The following is a 20899-nucleotide window of genomic DNA, read 5'->3' on the forward strand; positions in this document are numbered from 1 at the left end:
AACATGTGAGGGGTGCAGACTCAGATTTCTGGCCTCTCGACTGTGTTTCAGACCAGTCAGAGTTCATCAAATGCTAGCTTTTTTTTGACCCGGCTATGAGCGTAATCTAGTGTAAACTGGTCAACGACTTAACCTAAATGGACTCCTGCAACAAGCAATGAAAACAGAGACTGGGAAAGAAGAAAATCAAGCAAGTAAACAAAGAAAAACGGTGAAAAGTCACTCATGTGTGGCACTAAGCTTTTTAATGAGCTGAGTTTTAGGCACGAACACCATCGAGTTTCTGTACATTTAAGACTCTAAAAAATACCACACTGATCACATTTTTACATCCATGAGCATCACTTAAACATGTTTACCTGCTGTTTCTTTATTGTCTCAATGCAAACAGCAGAGAAAACAGCAGCAGCCAGCATATATATACTTTTTATATTTCTTTAAGACGAGATTTAAAATTGTTGTGCTCCACTTGAACGTTTGAATATGGAACAAATGTTTCATGCATTGTTATGTTTTCATACATTATCTTTTGATTAGACAGGCACATCACATTGGCTGGATTAATCTTCATGAAGTTTAGCTCAGCTCAACTTTTTGCTGCACTGCATTCCCCCAGACTCAATGCGCCGGACCTATCATGCACTGCGTGACTATGTCTGGCGGAAACCGATGTATTCCATTGAAAACGAATAGGATATGCTGCGTGCGTTGATGCGCCGGAGCAGTGAAAATGCAGCGTAACCCAGTCTTTCTATTATTTGTTAAGTCATGTAGTGTACCCAAACTCTAAGAAAGATCTAGTCCTTTATAACCAAGAATTTGTCATGGCTGGAAACCTTACCAAAATATGCATCAGTAAATAATCCCATGGTTGAAGAATATTACTTAACTAGCGATTGTGAGCACTTTCAACAATGTCCCTGTGCATAAAGGGCAAGGTTCAAATGCACAACTGAATGTACATGAGCTTTGTTCTCTTAGATGTTTCTGCATTGAAAACCGCTATGCTTCTGCGATTGATGTCACCACATGGGGTCAGGAATAACTTATTGAACAGTTATTAATAAACACTGTTTTTCACTGCAACTGAAAATGCTATTTTAAACTGTACTATGCACAGGAGAAACCATTTTTCAACAACATCCAGAAACGTCCATTACTTATCTGGACTCAAGGTCACTTAAAATGGACTAATGCAGAGGGAAACATGCATTGTGGCCTACAGAGTCAACCTTTAGGCCTGTTAATGGAAAGGATGGATGCTCTGGGGTGGCTCCTGACCTGAGCTTGAATAGTTTTTAACCAGCCCTAAACCACCACATGTTTCACCCAAGCTCATGTGAACATCCAACATAACATCCATGTTTTCGTTCAGGTACACATTCACCCGCTCTTCAAACTGGGATGCTATTACTAACGCACCTATAGGCTATAACATTACTAGAGATGTGCTAGAAAGAGAAAATGCACAAACAAAATTTCAGTAAAAGAGCACTACCACTAAGAGTACTACTAAAGAATCACTCTTTAGAAAATAGATCCAACTCAGAGCCTGATGCTGTGTAAAAAAAAATAAAAAAATCAGCCAAAATCACTGTTTTATTGGGCTGATTGGCCTTTGGGTCAGGAAACAGAACTCATTAAATTAAAAAAAAAATAATGAATTGTTTCTCTATTAGTTTACATTATAGAAGAGAAACATAAAAGAGATGGTTGGTATGTAGAAAGAGGAAATGTGAGAGGGTCTTTAATAACGGCATTACTGGGAAGCATCTCTTTCCTATTACCAGAGACCTTGTAGAGATGAGAATTACCACTCTGCAATGTGAGCGTAGTCTAGTGTCAACCTGTCAACGACTCAATCTAAACGGACTCCTGCAACAGCCAATGAAAACAGAGATTGTGAAAGAAGAAAAGCAAGCAAACAAAGAAAAATGGCGAAAAGTCTCATGTGTGGAGCGAGTGAGTCCAAAATGAATGGGTTGATATGGAGCATTTGAGCAAAATCATAGTTTATAAGTGCTTAAATATTTCTAATTTCACGTCCTCGGGCTATAGAGGAGAGAGACCATGCAGCTTGTTATTCAGACAGAATTTAAAAGCCAGCATATGTGATGGTATGGGGTGCATTAGTGTACATGGCATGGGTGATGCACAATTGTGAAGGATATATTCAGGTTTTGGAGCAACATATGCTGCCATCCAGATGTCGTCTTTTTCAGGGAAGGCCTTGCTTATTACAACAGCATGGCTTTACAGCACAGTCCTGGCTTGTTACCCATTGAAAACATTTTGCGTATTATGAAATGAAAAACACAACGAGGGAGATCCCAAACTGCTCAGCAGCTCAAATCCTATATCAAGGAAAAATAGGAAAACATTTCACTTTTGAAATTACAGCAGTTGGTTTATTCAGTTCCCAAATGCTTACAAAGTGCTGTTAAACGAGGTAATGAAACACAGTGGTCATGCCTCTGTCCCAACTTTTCAACATGTCTCAGCTTCAAGATTTCAGATGTTGTCTTTGTACTAATTTCAATTAAGCATAGGGTTGATTAGCATATTATTGCATTCTATTATTGACATTTTGCATAGTGTCCCAACTTTTTTGGGAATGAGGTTATACAAGCAGTGTTTTCGCTCATCTTTTTGTTTATGATTTATTTTATTTACAATGCAGTAAGGACTTCTTTTAAGATTTGTTGGTATCTAGATCCACACATTAACTCCTTAAATGGCCAGGGCCCACCAGAAGTTTTATTGTGTGCTTCTATACCCTAAGAATAGCTCAGCCAATTAGTTTTGAAGTCCCTATAGTTACTGAATAATAAGCATTAGTATGTAGTGTTTAAAAGGTTCAATAAAAAAGGATTTGTCATGTTATGGGGGTGTATTTTATTAGTGCGTATGGCATCTGTGAAGGTACCAATGCTGATAAATATACATTTTGGAACAATATATGTTGCCTTCTAGACAACATCTTTTTCTGGGACCTTCATGCTTACTTTTACAGTACAATACCAAGTCACATTCTCCGTGTATTACAAGAGCAGGGCTGTGTGTGTGCCAGATTGGCCCCTCTACAGTCCACACTTGTCTCTGATTGGAATTATGTGGCACGTTGTTAAGATCCCATGTTGTTGCATAGCTGAAAGTTAGAAAGAAAATGCTTTTAAAACTGCGTGAATGGGTGTCTTCAATCCGAAAATGTTTATTATTGTGAAAAGGAATGGTGGTAAACATGTTCCTGTCCCAGCTTTTTTGGATCATTACAAAAAAATAAAATAAAATAATAAGAATTTTATATATATATAGTTTTTTTTGTTTTGTTTTGTTTTTTAAACAAGTCAGACAGTATTTATTAGTCACTGATGTCTGTTTTTATTAGCATTTCAGACACTGAGATTTGTACACTTCTTCTATGCCAAAGTGGAGTCACATTGGTTAGCTGTAATGTTAAGTTAAAAATCTGCATTATCAGCATTATGCTAATGATTCCTCGACAAGGTGTTTCTAACAACCCTGCTCAAGGCCTGGTCTTTAGCGTTTTAAGCAGTTAGTGTGTTTGCTACAGTGTATGATTGTGATTCAACATCTGTTAAGTGCCACTACAGTTGTAATCTGGCTTATGGGTATTTTTGGACTCATTACTTTCCAAACACAAATCCTTTTGTTGAAATTAGTCTGTCCCTCTGGCTCTGCTGGCTTCTCCGTTCATGAATATGCATGCACTGCAAATGTTAGCTTTCCCTGTGATGTCGAGGGCCTATCCTGGAATTAGATTATATGGTTTAATATTAGATCTATTTGCAAAGGCGCATGTTCCTGAGTCTCAGTAGACTCTTTTAAGAACAGTCGACCTGCAAAATGCAATATTTACCCATGATTCATAATGGATATGCCTGCAGTAAGAGCCATAAAGATGGACTTTTGCTTTTGAGCTACCATTAAATACTCAAATATACTTGCTGCATAGGCCATCCACAGTGTGACAGCATAGGCTGCATAAAATATTTCATTAATGGCATTTCTGAAGCCTAACAGCACACATTTATTAAAGGGCCTATATCATGGATCACTGAACTTTTCCCTTTTTTCTTTTGAGTTTTGAAACAGTATGTATACATTGTTAAAGTTTCAAGATGTAGCATTTGGTTTCCAATCCCAATTGGTGAAGTAAGCAGCAAAACACTGGTGTGCAGTCATGTTGGAATCAGAAGGGGCCATCCCTGAGCTGTTCCCACAAAGTTGGGAGCATAAAATTGTCCAAAATCTCTTGGTCTGCTGAAGCATTAAAAGTTCCTTTTACTGGAACTAAGGAGCCGAGCCCAACTCCTGAAAAACAATCCCATACCATAATCCCCCCTCCACCAAACTTTACACTTGGCACAATGCAGTCAGACAAGTACTGTTCTCCTGGCAACTGCCAAACCCAGACTCATCCATCAGATTGCCAGATGGAGAAGCGTGATTTGTCACTCCAGAGAACACGTCTCCACTGCTCTAGAGTCCTGCGGCACTTTACACCACTGCATTCAATGCTTTGCTTGGTGATGTAAGGCTTGGATGCAGCTGGACTTTTCACAACTGGACACGTGGCATCCGATCACGGTACCATGCATGCAATTCACTGAGCTCCTGAGAGCGACCCATTCCTTCACTAACGTTTGTAGAAGCAGTCTGCAGGCCTAGGGGCTTGGTTTTATACACCTGTGGCCATGGTGAGATTGGAACACCTGAATTCATTGATTTGAATGGGTGACTGAAGACCTTTGGAAATATAATGTACTTGGTGGTCCATACGAGCAGTATGAGAGTCAGATATTATTCCATTATTCCATATTATTCCTGTGCATATATTGGAGATTTACAACTATGAGAACTTCTCCCAATAAAGGCAGTTCTATTTTCTCTACAGGGTTAAAGCACTGACATACTGGAAGAAAGGGTTGATATAGCTGTGAACATTGCCATTATTATTTCACAGCATGGCTGAAATTACAGCCCTGTGGGGAAAAAAGTGTGAAATTAACACCTACGGCACATGTTGGACATAATGGTAATGACACAGTGTACTTCAGAGACCAGTGTAGCAGTGTAGGTGTAGTTGCTTTTGCAATGAACTGATTCATTAGAGCACAAAGATGTCAATCATCTGATTACAAATTTTTGAGTGGAGCTGTAATCTGGGCTGACATATTAATAATGGTAATAAAGTTACACAGTTCTGTCATTAAAATGAGAAATGAACAGTAAATTTTAAATGTGAATGACATATGTGTCAATTATGACAGCATGGCACACATGGGGGCTGTAAAGAATAGAAACCTGGAGACGTGTTTCAGAAACCTGCTATCTTTAGTCCTACATTCTGACGAGCTGAAGAGAAGATTTTCAGTTCATATTACAAAATCTGTCCCACTTTATTTTAAGTGTATATATTAACCCATTAATAAGCCAAAGTACTGTTACATACTTCTATGACTTAAGAATAGTTACATTAGTTTGGATTGAAGTCCGTGTAGCTACTGAATAATACACTTTTATACATAATAAGCCTAGATTGTTAAGGGGTTAAGTGGGTAGTTATATGTGAACAATACAACAACAATAACGTAACTACTGGCCATGCATTCAATGTTACCGTTACAGCTTATATAAATATAAGTGTATCAACTTCAGTTTTCAGTACATCTCAGTTGTGTGAGTTCACACGTAATCACAACAGAGAAAACATGCTATCACAGCTATAGAGATACACTTATGTTATAACATATGCATGTGTATTCACAGTATCTGTATCATTGTTATCCATCTGTAACAGTGAACACATCGCCAGCAAATACAAGCTTCAAGTCAGAAATCTGAAACTGCACAATTGAGGTCAATGATCAATTGACCCACCAAGGACCCACCAAGATGTGCACAGGTTTTATACACATAAATAGACATATAGACACTTGCTTTAAATAATGAAAACAGACTAGGTGTCTTACAGTAACCTGACAGCTAGTCGGCTGGAAATTTTAGTAAACTCTTTCAAAAACGCTCTTGATCTTCAGTTTTCATTTGCCAAGTGAAGCTCAAGAACCCTGTTTTCGCTGAGGAGACAGGAGACCCATTGCTGGTTTAACTTGACAAGTTTCAAAAACATTAAAACAGACTCACCGATTAATGTATGGAAATTACTTTTATGTTTCCAGGAGAAATCATATGTTAAAAATTGAAAATGTATTTAACTGCTGTAGGAAGAAAACCTCATATCTCCATGTTCTGTCGATTTTCAGTTTTTGACATAGTTTGAGAGTTTCTGTTGTCCTTTACATTGTATGCAAGTTTTATGATGAACAGATGAAAAGAAATGACATAAACATTACTTGTAAAAAGTCTGGTTCCATTGACTTACATTCAAAGTAGAGTAAGTTTTTTCCTTCTCCTGTAAAGTCACCATTTTGGAGACATTATTCTTTCAAAAGACAGTGTATGGAGAAAGACTGAATATTTGGCCCAAAAAATGATCAAAATTGAACCAAATCTGTTAATCATCTATTAGTGATATGTGGAAGAGGATCAATTTAGCTGCAGGTAGAACTATTACACAAAACAAATAAAAAAAACCCAAAGTATTTCCACTGAAGGATGTGCTGTATTATATGTCTTATGTGTAACATGTTCAGTATCATGTGTTATAATATGTATGTGATCTATGTATGTTTTATGTGAGCTGTATCTGGGAGGACAATGGGAGGACATTCTGAACAGTCATTCTTGGCTGTTTCTTCTGTACCTAATTTGGCAATGGTCCAGACAGCAATGTGCCTGAGCCAGCCTACATAAATACAGCTATTTTTAATGTCCAGCGGGTCAGCTTGCCGTTGTGAACCATGCTACAGACACAAAGCTGGCCTCCTGATCTTGGTTCTAAAAACAAAGCCGGATCTAAAATTCTACATCACTCTGAAAGTACTGTCAAATTAAATGGTCAATATCCATTTTTTTGACAAATATTTTAAATGCATGTCATTAAAGCATACTCATTCTATATTTTAACACTGCTGTTGTTACGTTTCAGAAATAGAATGTAAATTTGCAAGAAGAAATTGTCACCTTTGTTTGAGACTTGCTGAACTAATGAATGATTTAGTCTAAAAGACTAAATCACTGTAATTTTACAGATTTTTACCATCATTGAGAAATTAGACTTCTGCTGTTAATTAATGAGTTTTGTCTGCACCCCCTACTTTATATAAAGTGCATTAAGATAGCACAGCATGAAATACAATGCATGATCATTCCTGTATGTCTTTATAAGCCAAAGCTATTTTAAAACCAGCACCACATTATGATGCAGGTCACAGCATCGTTAAAAGCAATTAAATGAATTTGTCGACCTGTACCGGCATCTCAGCATCGCAACATCGCATTAAGATTAAGCTCTGTTAGAACGATATAGAAGCCACATGATGCCCTCTATCTCTTTCTTTTTCTCTCTTTCTCTCTCTCTCTCTCTCTCTCTCTAGAGGCAAAAGCATGTTAGTGAGTAAAATCTCCAGGCCTATAACTTAATTACAGCTGAAGAAAGTGATCATACATTAACATGTTGTGGGCTGGTGGGACGTGCTGTCACCATTAAAACGCCGGGGAGCCTTCTATAAATATTTCTATCAGCAGGAATGAGTGCAGGCTGGTGTCGAGCTGCGCCCGTCCTGGCTCATCTCTCATCCTGCATGCAGCCTCTCTCACTTATTAAACATCCAACAGAGTCAAACAGTTGGGGGATTAATGTACAATTCCGAGCTGTATGTCTAACAGTGCTGTGGAGGTGAGGGCTGGCTTTCTGCATACAGATGAATGAATTAAATCATAAGGTGGAAGGAGACACACCAGACAGAAAGAAAGAAAAAAAGAAAAGAAAAACAGTAGAAAGAAACAAAAATCCAGAAAAAAAAAAATCCAGAAAAACATGAGGTTCTTATGTCAAGGAAATTGTCAAGGATACCTAGATTTCTTTCTTTCTTTGTTTTTTTTTTTTTTTAATCTATGCTTATTTATTTATTTAGTCTTTTATTTTGTAGCCTGAGAAGCACAATAGAATTATTTTATTGCTTTCCCATTTCCAAGGCCAGCAGGGCGACTTGGATCGCTCCGCAGAGGCTTTTATATTTGGACGTGCTTTATCTACAGCATTTGTCTTGGAAATAGGTTTGCCCCTGCACCCCGTGTGAATGGCGTATTGCTAGCAGGGGAGGTAAGTGATGCCCAGAATGTACATTCAATCATTTTTATAATATCTCACAAACAGCCCGTTTCGGCCCTGAAATATGATTTTACCTTAATACTTTCATTTGGATTCCAATTATAGAGCTTTCGGGGACAGTCCCATGTGTTTTGTTTGGGCATTTCTTTACGCCAGTTCTGACTTTCAATTTTATTTTGACTTTATATGTTTCAAATCCTATTGATTCAAATGTTCCCACCACTGTTTACAGTCGGGATGTACAAATTCTGCCCGGTTTGTGTGACTACATTAGGCTGGGAAGTGCAGTTTGGGTGTTTTCTCCAACACGTTCTCAGCCAGTTCAGAAATAAACCCAGACAAGCGCCACATCTACCATTTATAACTTTATATTTATAACAAGTTACAACATGTTTCCTTATTTTGCATTGATTTCAAAGTGTTTGCTTAAAGTTATAAATGGCATATTTGGAATTTGGTAAAACACTAAGCTTGTGTTACCATACACGCTTAAAAAGATGGTTCATCAAGGGTTCTTTATAAAAGATAATGGTTCCATTTAGAGCAATGAGCTCTATATAGAACAATTTGCATGCTTAACTGGTTCTTTGCGTGGTGAAAGGGTTGTTCAGATTGCTGTGGAATGTATCATATATCGTTCTAAATAGAACCTTTTTGAAAATGGTTCTATATAGCTCCAAAATGATTCTTCTATTTTTATTTACATTTACAGCATTTAGCAGACGCTCTTATCCAGAGTGACTTACAAGAAGTGCTTTGTCTGTCTGGAGAAAGTATCTTTGCTAGTTACTGATAGATTAGAGAGAAAGACCGTCCTGAGCTCAGATACTGCTAGAAACAAAAAGTCACTGTTGATACACAGAGAAAAGGAACAGAGTTGAACACAGTAAACAATACAGTACAATACAATACAATACAATACAATACATTACAATACAATACAATACAATACAATACATTACAATACAATACAATACAATACAATGCATTACAATACATTACAATACAATACAATACATTACAATGCATTACAATACATTACAATACAATACAATACATTACAATGCATTACAATACATTACAATACAATACAATACAATACAATACATTACAATACACTACAATACAATACAATACATTACAATACACTACAATACAATACAATACATTACAATACAATACAATACAATACAATAAACTACAATACACAGTGCCATACAATAAAATACAATATATATATAAGTGCAGCACAATATATTGCAATCAATACTTAATTCAATGCTCATTTAAGTGCTGTGTAAAGTAGACAGTCTTCAGTCTGTGTTTGAAGACAGTGAGAGATTCTGCTGTACGGACAGCCAGTGGACATTCTCAATGCTTGTCTTCCACACACCTTGAAGGATGGCGGGTCAAGCTGAGCTGTACTCGAAGTTCGAAGGGCTTGCGGTACAGTTCAATGTCAAGCTTTTATGATGTCAAGCTTGAAAAAAAGATGATGCTTCATAGGTGCTTTGGTAACTGAAGTGGGTCTGTGGACCTGTTCGTTCTATATAAAACCATGAGTTCTATATAGAATCTTTTCATGCTTAAATGGTTCGATATCGCACCAAAAAGGGTTCTTCTACTGTTTCAAGCTAGGTAGTGTCCCAATAAAAGAACTCTTTTTGGTGCTATATAGAGCCACTTTCAAAAAGGTTCTAGATACAGAACCATTTACAGCCCATTCTCCATCAATCTTAAGAGCCGCTTTCTTTATAAAATCAAAACATTGCAATAAAAGCACTCAGATGCATGAAATGTGGAAGCAAAGAACAGTCAACAAACAAATAATACCCAGTTAAGTCATGGAAAGATAAATTAGATCCTCAACTGGCAGAATAGATTTTATTTTTTAAGGATATAGAGAAAGAATTGTTTCATTCTGTTCGTAGCTTTTGTTGATGTTCAGCACTGAAAAACATTCAGGTTCCAGTTGCCTGAGATGGAGACATTTCATTCAGCTGGACTTGAGTCCACCTTACTTTAGAACAGAGACATGAGCTCAAATGACAGTCAGACTGAGACAGGACTGAGACCATCAATTTACTCCCTACAGAACCGTCTCCAGACCATATTATTGGAACATATACTCCAGTAATATTAATATAACACATTAGTATGTAGTAAGAAAGAGTGTGTTCAGACCAAGAGTTTACATTTACAGCATTTGGCAGACTTATCCAGAGCGACTTACAGTTTGATCATTTTTACACAGGTAGGCTAAGGTGGTGTTAGGAGTCTTGCCCAAGGGTTTGGTATATTGGTATAGTGTAGGGTGCTGACCCAGGTTGGGATTGAACCCCAGTCTACAGTGTAGAAGGCAGAGGTGTTACCCACTACACTAACCAACCACAGTTTAAATTATTGAGCATTATATGTGTGTGTATATATACATAGACACACTGTATTTCCAAAAGTATTCGCTCGTCTGCCTTCACACACATATGAACTTGAGTGACATCCCATTTTTAATCCATAGGATTTAATGTGAGGTCGGCCCACCCTTTGCCGTTATAACAGCTTCATTTCTCCTGAGAAGGCTTTCCACAAAGTTTCTGAAAGTATTTGGAAAGTGTTATGGGAATTTTTGACTATTCTTCCAGAAGCGCATTTGTCATGTTGGAACAGGAACGGGCCATCCCCAAACTGTTCCCACAAAGTTGGGAGCATGAAATTGTCCAAAATCTCTTGGTCTGCTGAAGCATTAAAAGTTCCTTTCACTGGAACTAAGGAGCCGAGCCCAACTCCTGAAAAACAACCCCACACCATAACCCCCCCTCCACCAAACTTTACACTTGGCACAATGCAGTCAGACAAGTATTGTTCTCCTGGCAACCACCAAACCCAGACTCATCCATCAGATTGCCAGATGGATAAGCATGATTCGTCACTCCAGAGAACATGTCTCCACTGCTCTATAGTCCAGTTGTGGCACTTTACACCACTGCATTTGATCCTTTGTATTACGCATGGTGATATAAGGCTTGGATGTAGCTGCTCGGTCATGGACACACATTCCATGAAGCTCTCTACACACTGTTCTTGAGCCAATCTGAAGGAAACATGAGGTTTGGAGGTCTGTAGCTATTGACTCTGCAGAAAGTTGGCGAACTCTGCGCTGTCATTTTACGTGGCCGACAACTTCGTGTCTGAGTTGCTATCGGTCCCAATCGCTTCCACTTTGTTGTAATAGCACTGATAGTTGACCAGTAAATATTTAGTAGCAAGGAAATGTCATGACTGGACTTGTTGCACAGGTGGCGTCCGATCACGGTACCACGCTGGAATTCACTGAGCTCCTGAGAGCGACCCATTCCTTCACTAATGTCTGTAGAAGCAGTCTGCAGGCCTAGGGGCTTGGTTTTATACACCTGTGGTCATGGAAGTGATTGCAACACCTGAATTCAATGATTTGGGTAAGTGAATACTTTTGGCAATATAGTGTAGAGCTTAATGTGCTGTGAATAAACCACTGGTAAATGTCCAATTTGGGCTTTACTGAACCAATATGAATTTACTGAACCCCCAATAATAAAGTAGGCCTACAAATGTAGTGTGCACACCTTATATAACACTTAGCTCAGTGATACACTATATGGGCAAAAGTTTTGGGACACCTACACATTACAACTACAGGAGCTTTTATAACACACCATTCTAAATCTATTGGCATTAATATGGAGTTGGTGTTTATATCTAGAAGGGAGGAAATTTCATAAACTGATTTGTTGCAGTGATGGAATTAGAGTACTGCACTCAAATTCAGTGAGCTTTTTAGAACAAGCCCATTCTTTCACAAGTGTTTGTAAAGGCAGACTGTATGGCTAGGCTCTTGATTTTATACACCTGTGACCGATTAATGATTAAGGGGTGTGTCCCAACAATTTTTGTCCATATCATGTCCGTATCTTAGATCTTAGAATTCCATGAAACAAATATATTTTTTCAATTTACTTAAAACACTTGCACAAATTAAACAATGTGCAATCTGACTAACCATGCAGGAACTAACAGGAACCTCACTTTTCATTACCACCCCCTCAAATCAACCGCCCAGAACATATTCATGACTAATTCATTTATAGTATATTTATAATTCATTAATAATTTCAGGTATGTTGTCATATTTATCATAAAATACTGTTAAAGATTTATCTCAGGAGTGGAATAGTACAAGTGTTTATTAGCGAGTTCCACAAACATTAAAGAATTTAGGGGTTAAATGTTTTGATACCATTATGTATAATTTAATAATGCTCAATTTTGTTATTTGTTAAAGTTACCCAGTACAAGTAATAATGAGGGAACCCTAATGCAAAGTGGCAGTTTCACTAAAATAAGCTATTTTTACTTATGGATGTATAAGGCTTATATCTCAACTTGCAATATTCCAGAATATGCTAGTTATGCTCTATTGTGTGCGATCCCTTATTCAGAATCACTGAGATAATTAATCCCAGCCCCAAGCCCTAATGACAACAATTTGCAATACTTCCATGATTTTCCTCTTCTTTTGTAACTATTTATGCATGAAACCAGGATATATTTACTTTGAAATGACACATTTATTTTGAAAGTGAAAAGAAAGGATGTAGCATAATTAGAAACAACACCTCTATCAGTCAGCACACACTGACACACACCAAACGGATAACACACACTTCAGTTAAGTCACAGCTGTTTTTCTGTAGATAAATTCTTACCCAGCCAAAGTCGTATTTACACAGAAAGACAGTTTTACTAGACAAGAACAGAGAAATCTATCTGAGCTATCCAATATGTCAGAGTTAGAGCCAGCTGATTTGACACCACTCGGTATTGTAGGAGATGGATGGCAAATGTTGCATGCCATTATGCTTTTAAGAGCGCATATTTCAAAGGAAATCAGCATACATCTTTAGTTTTTTTCATATGGGTTGACAATCAGTGGCCATTATGAAGGCATTAAAATGTCCAGTGGTACCCTCCATTAACACTAACAGGTCTCAACAGATCACATGGAAGAAGATAAGGATAACTTTACAGGAGAAGGAAAAAGCATACATTACTCATAATGTAAGTGAAAGGGACCAGACATTTTTCTGAGTAGTTGTGGGTGATTGCTTTTGGTTGGTCCATTCATCATGAATGGACAGCAATGCAAAGGACAGCAGGTGTTTTCATTATGTTAAAAACTGAAAACTGATATATGAGGTTTTGGTCTGACAGCAGATATATGATATACACTATACACCAATCAGGCATAACATTATGACCCTTGTTTCTACTCTCATTGTCCATTTTATTCCCATCGTAATGACTCATTCCCATCATTCTCAGCTCTGGCGTAACACTGACATGGTGGTGGTGTGTGTTGCGCTGGTCTGAGTGGATCAGGCACAGCAGTGCTAATGGAGTTTTTAAACACCTCATTGTCACTGCTGGACTGAGAATAGTCCACCAACCAAAAACAACCAGCGAACAGCATCCTGAGGGCAGCGTCCTGTGACCACTCATGGTCAAGGACTAGAGGATGACCAACACAAACTGTGCAGCAGCAGATGAGCTATTGACTCTGACTTTACATCTACAAGGTGGACTGACAAGGTAGGGGTGTCTAATAGAGTTCACAGTGAGTGGACACAGTGTTTAAAAACTCCAGCAGCACTGCTGTGCCTGATCCACCCGTACTAGCACAACTCACACTAACACACCACCACCACATCATTGTTACTGCAGTGCTGAGAATGATCCACCACCCATATAGTATCTGATCTGTGAGGGTCCATGGAGCTCCTGACTACTGAAGAACAGGGTAAAAGGGGTCTAACAAAGTATCAGAGAAACAGATGGACTACAGTAACTGTAGAACTACAAAGTGCACCTCTAGAGTAAGTGGACCTAATAAAATGGACAATGAACGTAGAAACAAGTAGGTAGTCATAATGTTATGCCTGATTGGTGTATTTTCAAAGGCTTGTAGACACCAGCTCATCATATTAATGGCATAGAGTAAATTAGAATAGAGGCTGTTACTGCAGTAACAGCCTCTAATCTTCTGGAAAAGCTTTACACTAGCCCCCCAGATTTTCAGTGTGGTCACAAACTTTCAAATAAATAAATAATAGATATAAATAGATAAAAACAAGAGGCTCTCTAAAATAGCCATTTCCAATAACATCTACTCTTTCCTCATTGTTGAAAGTTGTATTCAAATCTGTTTTTAAAGCCTTCACAAAAATGAATGTCCATTTTCATAGAAATTTAGTAGAAATCTCCTGAGCACACTGCACAGTCAGCTCCGGATGTCTACTCTTCATACTATTGCTTCCACACATGAATTATTCATTGATGAAAGGCCGTCTGCTGGGTTTTCCGGCAGTGTGTAGCAGAAGCATCAGTGCGTCAGTGATTTCTTCACTTCAAAACATCTTTTTACTGTTCTATTTTCACTCCTTCATCAAAGGGTTTGGTATTCTTAACCATGACTCTAAATCATTTCAGGTAAATTGTGTTTTAGAAATTTTAGAATCAATTCAAGATGTTTTAGGACCAAAACGAAAGTAAAAAAGTAATTGAACATTATTGTGCTATAAAACCCTACATGTCCAAACGCATGTGGGCTCACTCAATGCTAACAGGTGTATAGAATCAAGCACATAGCCATGCAATCTCAAAAGACAAAGACTGGTATTATGGGTTGTAGTAATGAGCTCAGTGACTTTAAGCGTTGTGGCTTTGCCAAACGTTTGGTTGAGGAGGGATAATGTGCAGGGGCAGTTTTCAGGGTTTGGGCCCATTTTGGTAATTACATGCTTCCAACTTTGTGTCCACAGTTTAGAGAAGACCCTTTCCTGCTCCAGCATGACTATGCCCCTGTGAACAGCATGGTACATAAAGACATGGCTTGTCAAGCCTGGTGTAGAGTAACTCCAGTGACCTGCACAACTGGCCGCAATCCATTCAGCACCCTTTAGATGCCCTGGGAAAATAAATCAATAGTTCTTTTTGAAATAACTTTTTGTAAATGGGCTAATTTCTTTCAGCAACAACCTCAGATGACACAATGTTTGCAGTACTGCAAGTAAAATGCATTTCTAATTACTTACAGAAAATATCAACAAACATGTCTAAGAACCACTGTGAAAACACATTTTCTAACAAAGCGAGACTTGGCAACACACCGGAACACTGTCTTTTGACAAGCAACTGAATAAAATGCATTCTGTCTCCTTTGTTCAGTGCTTCAGTATCGTTCACTGGCTGTGGCTTGGAGAGAGATGGAGGGGAAGTGTCCCCAGTAGGCTGTTCCTCAGCTCTGACAGAGAGATCCTTGACCCTCAGCCTGCAGCCTTCCTTACTCACAGTCTAATTGATCCATTACATAATATGGGGGCTCACTGAGCTGCAGGACTGGCTGTAGCAGTGAAAGGAGAAGAACATTGACAAGAGGAGCTCCTGAGAGTTATAGAACAAAATTGTCTTTACTGTAATCTGAGCATTCGAACTCCACTCCCTACCACAACAGCCAATGAGTATAAAATCAAGTGTGCAGGAACACTGGGTCATTTTATCCTGGTGTCTGTGCAGCGGGACTGAAGAAATGATTTATAAGAAACATATAATAACTGCAAGCAATGGTAGATACATGGATTCCTTGTTGAACATGGTACACAGTAACTACCAGGCATGTACAGCAGGACTCGGTGCAACAGTGCAATAATTACTTGGCACAACCATATAAGCGTTTGCCCTATCATCAGGAGATGTGCATTAGATCCCTGGTGATGCTACACCTCGCTTTCTGGGTAGGAAGATGGCCTCCCCTTTCCTCCCATCACCCAACACGGTGTTAGTCAGTGCCGGTGTTTGTTACCTGATGTAACAGATCTGGCGGTTGGCACTTTCCTCTGGACATGTTTGGCAGTTGCCCTGCGATGGACTGGCGACCTGTCCAGGGTGTATCCTGCCTTCCGCCCGAAGACTGCTGGGATAGGCTCCAGCATCCCCCCGCGACCCTGATGGAGAAGCAGCTTGGAAAATGGATGGATGGATGGATGGATGTTTGGCAGTCAAATGACTGTGCGAGCGGCAATTCAAAAAGATGTGGTGGCGCTTCACAGATCTGGAAGGAAGCCTGTGCTAGCCTTCTCCCTCCTAGCACTGGCATCCTAAATAGTGGGTGAAATGATGTAATGATAATAATAATAATTGCTTATGTTTTTTTTTTTTTTCTTTTCAGTGACTCAGCAACTGACTGAAATACATTGGCCAGGCTACTCAATCAGTGAAATATCTAGGCCTTCCTCATTGTTTCTGGAAAAAAAAGGTTCCCACGCAGGGAAAATCAAAACATAGTCTGGCATTTTAGGCCTACAGTGGACGTCCTAACCAATGAGAGACCTATCTTCACGGTGTCTTCCTAGATACCAAGGAGAATAAAGAAATAACCAACTACCTCTTAAATCTTGATTATTCATTGCATTATATCTCTAAAATTTGTAGACTAGTAGTTTTACATAAGTTACTTTAATATTCTTTAAAGCATTTTGATATTCAACATGAAAAATACATACTGTATTTACTTATCATTATTTATGTGCTGAATTCTATGCATGTATCATGCTGTAAAAAAAAAAGTGCTGCAGCTTGGCTTCCTTTATGCTCTTCACTGTTTTTCGTACAAACACAAAATGGATATTTATGTTTGATATTCATTTCAGTGAAACATGATAAATTATCCTGAGCTGGGGGATCTAGAAATCACAACAAAGCTGATCGATGCACCTTGGATATCTATGTTAATTAGCATCATAATTGGAGAGGCTGAAGGCTGCCCTTGTTAAAGGATGGCTAATGAAAAAGAGACATCAATATCTTTGTTAGAGAATATGATGGTAAATCATTAGGTAAACTGGCAGAACAGACTCCTCTTACTGGACTGAAAGTTAAACACTATAGTCTATAAGCAACCCTTCTACTAACTGTCCCCCACTGCTACAGTAAACCAATGCCAGCATATATAACAGTGGCGATCAACTACCAGACTATTGTCCAGATGCACGCCAAGAAAATGATAATTGCAAAATTGAAATGAACACATTAAAAAAAAAGGTACCAAAGCCAGTCAGCACATCTGGCTTTCATTCAACTATTCCATCAACCATGACTCAGCAAGGCTCAGACGCATCTTGAAAACATGTGAAAATATACAAATTACTTACTTGAGGGCAACACATTGGACGAGACATGGCTCACAGCGGTAGAGGCATTAGGTCAGTGAGCAAAGATTTTAGACAAAGTCTATAAATACTTGGACATTATTGTTATTTTAGCTGTTTATAGCAGCATATTCGAGTTGTAACACCAAAAAACCACTAAAAATAAGTGTGGATGACAGAAGAATTCTTTCTCTGGAGTTCACAACAGTTTGGTCAGATCAAGAACACCCTCCAGAAAGTAGGCATATTGGTTTCAAACATAACAATAAACATATGACTTCACCAGAGTAAACAGCACAAAACCATTGGTAAGTCTCAAAAACAAGATTAGTTCTTAGTTTGCCAAAAAAAAATGACTAAAAAAATATGGAAATCCATCAGTTTTATATTTAGTAGCCACTGACTGGTCATAAACTCATTAGATCAAACATCATTAAAGGGCATCATTAATATTTGCTTGCATATGTGATTGTTATGCAATCAGGCATCCACAAATTAAAGCTCAATATACCTAATCTATAGTAAAGCCTCTGGGTAGTATAGAAGAAGGTGAAACAGTACATTTAAGCCAGTACAGAAGTCACTACAGGATGTAGAGCTCCAACTGCATCTCACAAACAATACATCAGAGGTCGGCTAATTAGAGAAACTAATATAAGCTGCCAATCCGCAGTAGGTTTAAACTAATGCTATCAATAAAGAGCCCACATTCAAAGACAAGATAAAATCTCTTCTGAATCAATTTAGAGGAAATGGGCATTGCAAGGAAATAAAGATAAAAGAGGTGATATATTACCATAATTACTGTGATGATTTACCATTAGATTAGATTGGATTGCAAACGAGCCAGGCTGCAGTAACGTTTAGATTAAAAGCCTTGATTAGCAGCACAAAAGCTATGAAGTCAACTCCTTTGTAGAAAAAGCAAAGTAAAAGCAATAAAGCAAGTGAGAATAAACCATTATCACCATCACAATCCATTAGATTCAGGGAATCGCAAAGACTGAAATCAGATGAATGACATCAAAAGATTATATTAAAGAAAGCAGTTTTTATTATTGCTACAAAACAGCAACAGATACTGTCTTATTTGTTATTTGTCACCAAAAAATGACCCTAAAATGTGGACAAAGAAAAATGTTTGAACGTTTTTCTTTGTATAAAACCTTCTTGAAAAAGTCACTGCTTTTTGCTTCTATGGTGTATTTCCCTATGTATTCATTGGGATCTATTTCAGTCAAATCTGGCTAGTCATGAGGGGTCCTGTCAGATAACCTCTAATTTAAATGCCATTTTCTCAGAAGTGCTGGCTTTAGGATGTTGTCATACCCGCTCTCCTCATGAAATGGTGGAAAAACATGCCACCTAGGGACTCTTTGTTCTATTTTGGTAGGGGGCTACCACTTTCAGCTCTCAGAACAGCTTGCTTTGTGACAACAGACTGAACATTGTGGTGTTTCCTCACATAAGTCAGATGTTCTCCACAGGTTTTTTTGCTGTTCTTAAGGTAATTTCTTGAATGCACCATCTGTCTATTCTGCAAGTATGATTTTTCAGCCTGAAAAAGCTGATCTTGGCTTAATTCTTGAGCTTCCATTATAGATGAAAGCATGCATAAGCAGGCCTTGCACCTATATTTGCAGCACTGTGGAAATTTCAGAGGCCACCCTTTTATTGGCTTAATTTTTAAACAATACAGCCCTCAAATATAAGCCAAATACATTTTTAACATCAGGAAAAAAAGCAGAAAACATGTTTAACATTGTACACTCCCAACTTTGTGGGAACAGTTTGGGGAAGGCCCTTTCTGTGCCAGCATGACTGAGGCCCGTTGTATAAATCAAAGTGCATAAAGTCATGGCTGGGTGAGTTAGGTGTAGAAGAACTTGACTGGCCTGCACAGAGTCCTGAACTCAACCCCATCAAACACCTTTGGGATGAACTAGGTGATTGTGAGCCAGGCAAAAACTCCCACAGACACACTCCAAAATCTTGTAGAAAACTTCCCAGAAGAGTGGAAACTGTGAAACTTCAAGGCGGGGGGTCAACTCCATATTAATGTCCACACTCTCAGAAAAAAAAAGGTATGACACTATCACTGGGGCAGGACCCCTCTTGTCACTGTGGTGGTACCCTCAAGAGTCCATCTCAGTACCTTTAGTCAGGGAGCATAACTCTACCAGAATCCATTGAAATGATATTTTCTAGGTTGTTTTGATTCCACACCCTCCGTCTTGTCTCCAGGCTTTTTATTTTATTTTATTTGCTCTGATTTAAAACATTTGGTAATGAAAAGGTGCAAATATATACGTTTCCACTAGGAAAAACTCATGTAAGGTACACAATTGGACCTTAAAACCACTGTTGTACCTTTGAGGGTACGCTTCCATTGTTTGTACCTTGATGAATGAATCATGTACCTGCATGGTACCTTTATTTCTAACAGTGTATGGATTTAGAATGGTCAAAAAGGTCCTGTGGGTGTATTGTGTAGGTGTCCGAAGACATTTGTCCATTATAGTGTATATATCTTCCACTGTCTCGAGCACAAGAATATTTTTTGAGATAAATAGTTGGATAAACTTTCATGCAAATTTCTTTTTAAGTTGCTGAGACATCTAAAAATAAGGCTTTCCTACTGAGGGAAGATTCTGAACAGTTTGTCTACTGGGACAACTTGCATTAGGCAAAGACTGACATTTTAGACTTTAGTACTATAGATCCACCAGGGAGAGAGCAGTGAGACAGTGAGCAGTGACTTGCAAGCTGTGGCTTTAACCATAGGGACAGTCATCATAACTTCAGCCTGTGGTCATAAATCGGTCATGGCATGTTAAAGTTTTATGGCATTGACTTTTAAAGGATAAATTCTGTCACTCACTATACAGTCACAGCATCACCTGCTGATGTTACAGCACAAGTGTCAACTCCAAATAAAAGCTGTCACAGCAGCCAATACTAAAGCCATGTCTGCAGCCACTGATTTACCCATGCCCTTCAGTCATCCTCTAACCTTCTTGCTGTGAAACTGCTCTTGGCTACAGTTGAATTATAAATATTTAGATCATAAAGACTCCTGTCTTTAAGGGTAAACTTATGTTGATTGTAAAATACCTGAATATATGGTCACCAGTGTCACAGGTGTCATCATAAAAAGCTAAAGTAATTCTTATTTTAGCAAAGCAGTAGAACATATCTGTCTCAGTAGACTTACAGATGGCTATTTGGACCCTCACAGAGAAGGTACTATTTAGGTGGTGGATCATTCTCAGCACTGCAGTAGCACTGACGTGGTGGTGGTGGTGTATAGTGTGTGTTGCGCTGGTCTGAGTGGATCACAGTGTCCACTCACCGTGAACTCTATTAGACACGCCTGCGTTGTCAGTTCACCTTGTAGATGTAC

This window comes from Pygocentrus nattereri, chromosome 8 (genome assembly GCF_015220715.1).
Source record: "Pygocentrus nattereri isolate fPygNat1 chromosome 8, fPygNat1.pri, whole genome shotgun sequence".
NCBI classification, from domain to species: Eukaryota; Metazoa; Chordata; class Actinopteri; order Characiformes; family Serrasalmidae; genus Pygocentrus; species Pygocentrus nattereri.